Source organism: Carassius gibelio, chromosome B16, assembly GCF_023724105.1.
Source record: "Carassius gibelio isolate Cgi1373 ecotype wild population from Czech Republic chromosome B16, carGib1.2-hapl.c, whole genome shotgun sequence".
Classification (NCBI taxonomy): domain Eukaryota; kingdom Metazoa; phylum Chordata; class Actinopteri; order Cypriniformes; family Cyprinidae; genus Carassius; species Carassius gibelio.
In genome coordinates, this window is record NC_068411.1 from 15,540,086 (window position 1) to 15,551,171 (window position 11,086).

The window sequence follows — 11,086 nt, forward strand, 5'->3', positions numbered from 1 at the left end:
GTCTCTGCTGAACTACCAGAGCCTCTCCTCGTCTCTGCAGAACTTCCAGAGCCTCTCCACGTCTCTGCTGAACTTCCAGAGCTTCTCCACGTCTCTGCTGAACTACCAGAGCCTCTCCTCTTCTCTGCTGAACTACCAGAGCCTCTCCTCATCTCTGCGGAACTTCCAGAGCCTCTCCACGTCTCTGCTGAACTACCAGAGCCTCTCCTCGTCTCTGCAGAACTTCCAGAGCCTCTCCACGTCTCTGCTGAACTACCAGAGCCTCTCCATGTCTCTGCTGAACTACCAGAGCCTCTCCTTGTCTCTGCGGAACTTCCAGAGCCTCTCCACGTCTCTGCTGAACTACCAGAGCCTCTCCATGTCTCTGCTGAACTACCAGAGACTCTCCTCGTCTCTGCGGAACTTCCAGAGCTTCTCCACGTCTCTGCTGAACTACCAGAGCCTCTCCTCGTCTCGGCTGAACTACCAGAGACGAGGAGAGGCTCTGCGGAACTTTCAGAGCCTCGTCACGTCTCAGCCGAACTCTCTGAGCGCTCGACTTATCCTGCCGTGGCCACGGAGGCCACCCTTAACCTGTTCATGTTCTCTGTTTCAGACTTGCCTAACCAGATTTGCTCTCCTGTGTCATCAATCCCACTGTGGTGGTCTTCGGCGCCGCCCTAATGGGCTTCTGTCTCGACCACATGGCTGTTCTGTTTTGGTCTTCTGTGCCGCCCTGATGGGCTTCTGTCTCAACTACATGGCTGTTCTGTTTTGGTCTTCTGCGCCGCCCTGGTGGGCTTCTCTATCGACCCCACAGATGTGGTGGTCTTCTGCGCCACCCTGGTGTGCTACAGTCTCGACCGCATAGATGTGGTGGTCTTCTACGCCGCCCTGTCAGCCCTGGGCCTCGAACTTTCTGTTCCCTCCTGGTCTCCTTGTTTTTGTTTTTTGCACATCCTGTCTCTGTTTCCCTCTGTTGTCTGGACCTCCATACCTCCCCCGGTCATCCGCCGGTCCACCTCCCTCCTGTTCTCTGTGTTCCGTTGTTTGTTCTTGTGTTCGTGGGGAGCATCTGGTAGCTGCTACGTAGAGGAGGGGGTAATGTCACGGTGTCTGGTCTGTGTTTCCCTGGGTGTCCACTAGTGTTCTCACTTCCGCATAGGCACCTCACCGCAGGCACTACATTTCCCACGAAGCCTTGTCCCTTCATCATGATAATTGCACACCTTTTAATTGCACTTAGGTGTCTTCACTTTCATCGTCATTATCCTGTCTATTTAAAGAGCCAGTAAGATGAAAATTCTAAGCTTCCTATCACTGTTTATAAGTCCTGTACATTAGGTTTAAATCCATCCAAGGTTAAAAAACATTGTCATTTTGTCAAAATATCATTTTAAAATTACCTCAATTCTCAGAGATCCCCAAACGGTTTGCGCGAAGCTGTTCAAAAGATTCAGTTTCCTTAAACCCCACCTTTCGGTAGCATACTGTGTTCTGATTGGTCAACTAACATAGTCAGGTTTGATTGGTTGTTCCGCACACACCTCCACGGTAAACTATGCGTTAGCATCTGTTTGGGGTGAATTATGTCTTATTCCTCTCATCGCGAAGCAAACAGTACAATAAAAAACTTGAACAGTCTCGCTGCTTTTTCTTCTGTGTGGGTGTATTCAAGCCACGCGCTTCAGTTTGAATCTGAATAGCGCATTCAGCGCGGGGGCGTGGTCACATTGGATATAACGAAGGGAGACATGAAAAACAGACATCGCGTTGTTTTCATATGGATTACTTTATCACAGAATATCTGTTTTCAGCAGCACTTGTTAAGTTTTAAAGTAGACATGTCAAGCTTTCTATAGATATCTCTCTCATGTCTCTTCGTTGAGTATTCACGGAGTTACACTTCATTTTAATGACATGTTTGTACATGACGATCAGCGGAGACAAAGGCTGCAGACAGCACACATACTGATAAGACGCTCGGGAGAAAACAGACACATAACTTCATAATCATACTTCGCGTTGTGATTCGGAGATACTCGTTGTTCTAAATAAAGTTGGTAATTAACCATCTTTTATGGCCAAACGCTTTGAAAATCCCGCTGTACTCACTGAGATTAGAAAAGCAGTCATCAGTGAAATGTTGTTAACACAACAAAAGGGATTTGTTGTACTGCTTTGGTATTGTGGTGAAAATGAATTTTAGCCATTGGTTCTTCTGATCTTCATTCTCTGACAGTGAAAATAAAACAAACGGTTTCCTCGACATGATGCTCTCACACCAAACAGAGCGTCTGTGTGGGGGGGTGGGGCAGGTCAGAGCTTTGTTTCTCCCAACACGGTAGGCGGAGATTATTATGCAAAGTGCTCCTAGTGACGTACATAGAGATGGGCAAAAGATTTGAAATCTATAACAACTCGTTTCAGCGAGTCAGAGTCGACTCCTTACTTTAGAAGCCAATAACTTTATAAATCGTGTACTTTTTGGTTTAATTATTTGCACATTGTTTACACAGATGGACAGCTACATAATACACTGTAATACAGGTAATTTTTGATTTCCCATCTGTGTGGCTCTTTAAACCTGTCTGTTTTCTCTCTGTGTCATTGAGTCCTTATTTTCCGTAACCTGGTTTCCTTGCGTTCCTTGTGTTTCGAGTTTCTTGTTTCCTGTTTGTTTGATTCTGGACTGATTTTTGGTTATGAGCCCCTGCTTGTTTTGATTCTGATTTTTGGATTACCCATTAAACACACACTGCTCTTGGATCTCTCGTCTCCTGTGTCCTGATTGTTACACATAGACGATCTTCAGGCGCGTCGTGAAAAGGCAGGCAAACCAAGCAATTGCTTGGGGCCCCGAACTGGCCTGGGGCCCCAAGACAACGACTGGTTAAGAATAAAATGCAACGACACTATTTGAGCGCCCCCTTGATCGTCAATGGAGTAACGTGTAATGACACTGTTATCGGGATCCCCCTCAAGGGGGCCCCTCTCAGTAGTCGCTGACAGCAGCCAGCCAACATGTGATCTGTGCTGCCAGCAAAATACAAAACCTCCTCGGCAGTCATGAAGCGGAATTATGCTTCAGGAAGCCAGAAGAGAAAGGAAGAGGAGGATAAAAAAAAAAAAATTCAATATCAATAGGAAATATCAATACACGTCTTAGAATTGGACTTAATAGTACATTATATAGAATTGGTAGGCACCCAACTTGGGAATGTATACACTGTTATCAACAAGAAACAGTTAAACATGTATTACTTCAATGTGTAAAATACAACAATGAGAGACGTCGCTTTATTCAATGGAGAAAGTAAAACACCATATCTTTACTTTGTCAGGTTTATTGGGGAAATCAGTTAACAAGATATATGATGATATTATTACGTTTATAAAAGATTGTGAATTAAGTATAGATATATATAATAATATAAGATAATATAAAATATAAAAAAGGTTTTATGTTTTGTTTTATATGGCCACTTTCCCAAACAGAATCAACAACAACAGCTAAGTAGTCCCTACAGTATTATTGTAGCGTATCAGACCCGAACCAGACAAATTAAAGAGTCGATCAGGACCATGGTTGAAACATGAGCCGAATTCCTCAGAAAGGTAAAAGGATGTTGTAAATCAATTCCTAGTGCCACAAGTCAGAAGCAAGATAACCAACCAACCAACCCTTTCACAGAACAGCTTTCATCATTAACACCATTAGAACAATTATTGACAATTTCAATTTGCAGAAGAGATTGTCAAATTTGGGGCAAGTAATCAAGATTGATGGTCAAAGAAATGCACAGCCGACCATCACATGTAAACCCATGAGAGTAATAAACTAGATCCTTGGATTGACTTCCCCCACCTAGCAGAACCAGACTGAAATCTCTGGTCTCAACAGAACATCTTTGTGTCAGAGAATGCCACAGGAACTGTCTTTTATAGATGTAGATGCACGAAAATGAACTCAGAAGGACTTATAAATGAATATCAGTCCATTGCTTAACTCCATATTCATTTATATGTAACCCACACATTTGACTATCATGTTTATAATCACTTATGTGTATGTCTCTTAATAACTATTGGATAGCTTAAGGATTCATATTCATGTTTAGTATGTATGTGTTTGAATCTGGTTGCTTGCCTTGAAACGTTTCTGACCATCAGTTATTTGTCAAATGTATCATATTCTTGTTATAGGAATCATGTCCAAATTATACCCTGCAAAAACATTAAAATTCAGACCACGTACTTGATTAGATAACATGTGATTTATGATAACCCGATCAAAGACGATATCTAATTAGTCAAGACAACATTTGAGGTGTGGCCAAAAGGCCAGTTCAAATACTCAAGACACCATGAAATTTTGCTCTTAGCTTGTGTATAGCTTTTAGCTGGCTTTTGCTGGCGGTCTCTTCAAACTGTAATTCTGTTCTTTTACTTTAGTTTCTTTTCTTTTCCGTTGAGAGTTTTGTGTTCTGATTTAAGTTTTAATAACGTCGTGTTTCAGAGTCTGACCTCGAGTGCCCTTTCAACTTCAACCAGCCCACATGTCCGCATCGTCAGCCAATGCCCACGGGTTCAACCACGGGCTTCCCAAGACGTCACTTCAAGACTACTTAACTCCAAGCCAATCAGCAACCTCAGGAAACCCCCTTTCAACAACAACAAAGGGAACCCCCTTTACACAGCCAACGCAAGTAACCTCCAGACTCCGATCTGTACTGGTGTATCTAATATAATTTTAACCTCATTGAGGAACTCAATGCGAGGGTTAATTAAGTGATTGATGGTTGTTCATGTCTATGCAATTTCACATATTTCTGTAAACTTGGGATTCCACATTTTCATTCTCTTAAACTCATCCTTTTCTAACTTTCTATCTTCCTGCAACTTGTGTGAATGTGTGAGTGCATGTGCTTATGTGTTAGATTAGTTAAGTTAATGTCTTAAACTGCCGATCTTGTTACTGTGCTAATTAATAGTGTTTTCACTATACTTTGGATATTAATATCCAGTGCAGATTTGATGTTATGAAACAGTGAAACAGTGGTTCTGTTCAAATTCCCTTTAAAATCTTAAATTATTCCCTTTGAGCTAAATTGAGTTTCCCTTACATTATTTTTTGGCAACAAGCAAAATATGTTTGCTGCTTAAAGGTACAATTTGTAAGATATTTGCAATAAAATATCCAAAAACCACTAGGCTAGTGTTATATATTTTGTCCAGCTGATTACTAACAATATCTCTAATGTTTTCAACTACTTGTAAATCATGAGAAAATACCCATTCTAAACAGTGACACAGGGCAGTGCAGTCGCCTGTCAATGACGTTAGTTACCCTTTTTTACCACCTTTACTGACGTAGAAACCACATGACAACAGTGCTGTGGACATACGCAGGAGAAGTGTACGTTTTATTGTGTTTCTTATTTATGGAACATAATTACTGTTTACCATCTGCCGCTGGTGCTGTCAACAAGGACATCTCCCGTAAGCTTGTGTTTTACTTGACAGGTGAGTTGTTTTGATTCGTATCTTTACAAAAAAAACGTATGCTATTATAACGATCAACAAGATTAGTATTATGGGGCATACAGACCAAATGCAGGGCATCGCGTCTGATCCATAGTCTGATCGCGTCTTTGCATTGACTTTGTATGTAATCTACTTGCGCTTGAAAATTATGACATCAAGCACAACATTTCAAAAGATTTACCTCATCCGTTAAATCCATGTTTTATATTTCCGTCTGATTGATGGCCATCAGCGGTTGGGTAGAAGCATAGACAGTAAAAGAAATGGACACAGCGACCCCATCAAGATGTAAATCTTCTAGTAGCTGTGCGTGAAAACTGCCATCGTTAATCTTGCAGAGACGGCGAGCTTGAGCGGGGAGTTCTTTGCCGTGAGTGAGCAGGAGTAAGTATTCTGATTAATTATTTTGTATAGTATTTTAAAATGTAACGCCAGTACACCATATTAAGTTAATTGCCTGCGAGCTCCTCCTCCTGTCTGTACGGTAATGCGACAGAGAGTCGAGTGGTTATGACGCAATCGTTAGCCTATTTTTACAAAAACTGTTTATACAGAGCCATAATGTAACATAGAAGGTAATGGAGCCCTTCATGCATTGTCGTGTATCTTTAGAAATAAATAATGGACAAACGGAGTCTTTAAACGCCTCAGATTTAAAGTTATTCGCTGTCAAAGTGATGCCAAAATGAGTGGGAGTCAATGGGAAGTTCCGCTACAAGATGGCAGCTCGCAGCCGACTTCAACTTCCGGTCGACTTCCTTGCCGCCTGGGTAGAAGACAACAAATCCCAAATGTTATTATTTTGGTAGTGCGCCCTCTCGTGGCAGGTCCTACAACCTGGACCTTTAAATCAGATGGACTTATTGAAAATGCAGATTAATTTTCTGCCAGCAGGAGGTGCTTTAAAGCGTGAGAAACGTCTCCGGTTACTGTCGTAACCTCGGTTCCCTGAGAGACGGGAACGAGACATGGCGTTAACACCTTGGGGACTCCCTTCCTTCCTAACCTACCTGAAATCCTATTGCACAACGCCAGTGAAGTTGCAACTCTCACTGGCCAATGCCAGTCAAGACGGCAAAAATGGGTGGGGCCTCGCCACTATATATTGTGTCGTGTTGGCGGCATAACCTCAGAATCTTCCGACTGAACTGACAGTACAGCAGATCCGAGCAGTGAACACGGCGGCCTACGCCATGTCTCGTTCCCGTCTCTCAGGGGACCGAGGTTACGACAGTAACCGGAGACGTTCCCTCTCGAGAACGGTCTCTCGACATGACGTTAACACCTTGGGGACTGTATAGAACAACACCGTGGGAACAGCGATTAAAAAGGCTCAGCCTCGGCGGAGCAATCATAAATAATTCTTGTATACATTAAGATAAAGTTAATCCCCAGCCAATCAGATACGACCCTGCGACATGCCTCGACGGGATTGGATATAGATTCCCGTGAGGGGGACCAATCAGGTTATTTAAAAATCATGTCTGAAAGAGACGCAGCCCTATTGCTATACAAATATGACACAATCCTGTGAACCCACATATAAGCACTCGGATTGCCGAAACGCAGCCGTGCGGTTGACATAGAATCATAAAGCCCTTACCGGACACAACACCTGAATCGGGGTGCCGTCCAATGAAGTCTACAATCACCTGGTCCAAACTGCATACAGTCCACATTCACAGAGAGCACTTGCAAATCCCCCACGCGCTTGCACGAAGCAAGGGCGAGCAGCAGCGCGATTTTAAGCGTGAGCTCCTTCAAGCCGACAGACTGAAGTGGCTCGAATGGCGGGAGGGCTAGCGCTCCCAGCACCGTAGCCAGATCCCAGGAAGGCATTGTAGGGGGGCAGGAGGGTTTTAGTCTTCTCGCGCCTCTCAAAAATCTGATCACTAGATCGTGTTTCCCAACTGAGAGCCCGTCAATAGCAGCGTGAAAAGCTGAGATAGCTGCAACGTAAACCTTAAGCGTAGAGGCCATACTGCCGCCGTCCATTCTTTGTTTCAGAAAATCCAGAATGTCAGACACGGGGCAGCTTTCCGGGTCCCGACCATTCGATTCACACCACCTCTCAAAGACTGCCCATTTACAAGCATACAGGCGTCTCGTAGAAGGGGCTCGCGACTCCGCAATCGTGTACATCACGTGGTGAGACAACGAACCCGGGTTTACCGGTTCCTGCACACCATCCACACATGAAGTTTCCACCATTCTGGGTTGGGGTGCCATATCGAGCCGTCAGCCTGAGACAGGAGATCCCGTCTCAGCGGGATCGGCCACGGGGGAGCTGTTAGTATTTCTAGAAGATCGGGAAACCAAGGCCTGTTCGGCCAGTGCGGAGCGACTAATAACACTGACGCTTTCTCCTCTCTGATTTTGTGCAGCACTTGTGACAAAATCTTTAGCGGGGGGAATGCATACAGATGGGCATTCGGCCACCGCATTGTGAGTGCATCCCCGCCCAGGGGAGAGCGCGACAGCGAGAAGAACAGAGGGCAATGCGTGTTCTTCTCTGTCGTGAACAGGTCCACCTCCGCTTTCCCAAACTGTTCCCAGATCAGCCTCACTGTCCCAGGGTTCAGTCTCCATTCTCCGTGAGGAATCCCGTTCCTTGACAGCATATCCGCGCCACTGTTCAGGCATCCCGGAACGTGCGCTGCTCGAATGGAGAGCAGATGATGATCGGCCCACAGCAAAAGGCGTGCTGCCTGACTGTACAGGGCTTTCGAGTGTACTCCGCCCTGGCGGTTTATGCACGATACCACCATCATGTTGTCTGTGCGAATCAACACGTGGTGCCCCCTGATTTGCGTCATAAAACTCTGAAGGGCTAAAGAAACCGCTCTCAGCTCGATGCGATTTATGTGCCACGTTCTCTCCGACTCTGTCCAGTGGCCCGAAGCCGGTAAGCCATCGCAGTGAGCTCCCCAGCCCGTCGTCGACGCATCCGTCGTGACCACTTTCCGCCGCTTGACCAGACCCATCTGGACGCCGCGCTGGTACAAGTCGGGGTTCTGCCATGGTTTCAGCGCGCTTAAGCACCTGTGAGTGACCAAAATGCGGGCACGGCCCAATTTCCACGCCCTTCTGGGTACTTGTGTTTTCAGCCATAACTGGAGTGGGCGCATATAGAGTAGACCGAGGTGACAGACCGTCGCGGCCGCCGCCATCCGCCCCAAGAGCCTCTGAAATTCCTTCAGTGCTACGGAACGGCCCAGTCTGAATGCGTTCAGAGCGGACACTAAATCTTGTATGCGCTCCTGGCTCAGACACGCCCTCATTGTTATAGAGTCCAACTGCACCCCTAGATACATGATTGTTTGGCTGGGGCGTAACACGCTTTTTTGTACATTCACACAGAGACCCAAACTCTCCAGGTGACGTAACAGAACGTGTTTGTGGCTGTTGAGCACATCCTCTGAATGTGCCAAGATCAGCCAATCGTCCAAATAGTTCAGTATGCGCATTCCGCTCGCTCTCAGAGGGGAAAGTGCTGCATCCACACATTTCGTAAACGTACGAGGAGCAAGCCCTAGCCCGAACAGCATCACCATGAACTGATATGCTATGCCTTCGAACGCAAATCTCAGAAAGCGCCTGTGACGAGGATATGAAAATATCCGTCTTTCAGGTCCACCGAAACAAACCAATCTCAGGGTCGAATCTGTGCCAGTATCTGCTTTAGCGTTGTCATTTTGAAAGCGAAAGCGCGTTTGTACAACGCACGGTTGATGGGTCTCAGGTCTTACATTGGAAGGAGACCACCACCTTTCTTGGGAACGACAAAGTACCGACTGTAAAACCTGCTCTCTCTCTCGCTCGGCGGGACCACTTCTATCGCGCGTTTCGCGGGGAGATTGAGAATTTCTTGCCTCAGAACCAGCTCGTTGTGAGCCGGAACCATCGACATGACCACGCCATTGAACTGGGGTGGTCTGATTCGAAACTGAAGCGTGTAGCCGTTCTCTATGACGTTCCGTAACCAAACCGAAATGCCCAGAATGGATCCCCATGCGCTCACAAAAAGACACAGAGGGCGAAGTGCCTCGCACGTGTGTGTGTGCGAGATGTCGAGAGTAAGCCGCGGCTGCGGAGGTCCGACACCTGACACCTGGGCGTGAGCCTTGCCGGATACATGGGGAAGCTGTGAGCCCTGTTCTATTGACGGTTTCACGGCTGTTTGTGAGGCCGTTATCACTGGGGGAGGAGAAAAATGCTCTTTTTGTGAGGGTGTCACAGACTTTATTGCATTTTGAACATACACAACACAGACATTCTCGTAGTCGCCTGCAACCGCCAAGGGGTCGATTCGCAGCGGGCCCGCCACTCAGCGCTCTCCTCGGAGGAGCTCCCCTGGGACGGTTCCCGCCTTTCTTGAAGCCGTGACGCCTTTCTTTCGGTGTCCTCTGCCACAGGGTTTTGGCGCGAACAGACGGCTCAGGATCTGGTGCTGATGCAGTGGAAGCAGCGGGGGGTCGCTTTGACGGCCGGTTGGAAGCAGATGAGGATCTACTGCGCGCAGAAGGCTGTGCTGCAGCCAGGCGCGGCAGGAAGTGACTCATCACCCTAGAGCGTTTCTGTGCCTCTGAGAAACGCTCCGCGATAGCCTCGACTGCATCTCCAAATAGGCCAGATGGAGATACAGGAGCGTTGAGCAGCGCCCTCCTGTCCGCATCCTTCAGCTCAGTGAGAGTAAGCCAGAGGTACTGGTGGAGCACAACCATGTAGCCCATGCTCCGTCCGATCGCCTGGGCCGTCTTCTTTGTGGCTTTGAGCGCGAAATCCGTTGCTGCGCGTAAATCTTTAAACGCCTCCGGATCCGCCCCGCCCTCGTCCAGGGATTTCAGAAGCTGTGCCTGAAAAACTTGGAGCACTGCCATCGTGTGCAGAGCAGAAATTGCTTCTCCTGAGGCCGCGTACGCTTTGTCCGCTACGTGTGCGGTCAAACGACAGGGCCTTAACGGCAGCGTAGCACCTGTCTTCAGAGAAGCAGAGGAGGGGCAGAGGTGCGCAGCGACGGATTCCTCGATGGGCGGAATGCGCGTATATCCACGGGCTTTGCGCCATTCCGTGCGGTCGCCCATGTGCGGCTGTCATCCACGTGCGGCTGTCGTCCCATCAGCGGCTCGCTGGCGGCGGTGGGACATTGCCGAGAGAAATCACCAAGGGCGATATTCTTCCAGGCTCTAAGCACCCGCACTGAGAATTCTTCGCAGTGTGGGCAGCCTGACCCGTTGAGTGCTGCCTCCGCATGGGCGAGACACTTTCGACATGCTGGAATGCCAAGAGGGAAATCCGTCTTCTTCTTTTTTAAACGTGCAGTGCGTGCTCATGTTTATTCAAGAAGCCTTTTGGAAAACTGGTAAGTTTTGATATTGTGAGCACCACAATAAACAAATGTATGGGAAACACAAACACCTGAGCCCAACTTCAGTCTACTCATCACCTTGACTTTAGCTGCATTTGTAGACGGCACCTTAGCCAGACTGATAATCAAACACGGACTGGAAACTAACTCAGGACAGGCGCGTGGGCCCGTTGAAACCATAGACAGTAAAAG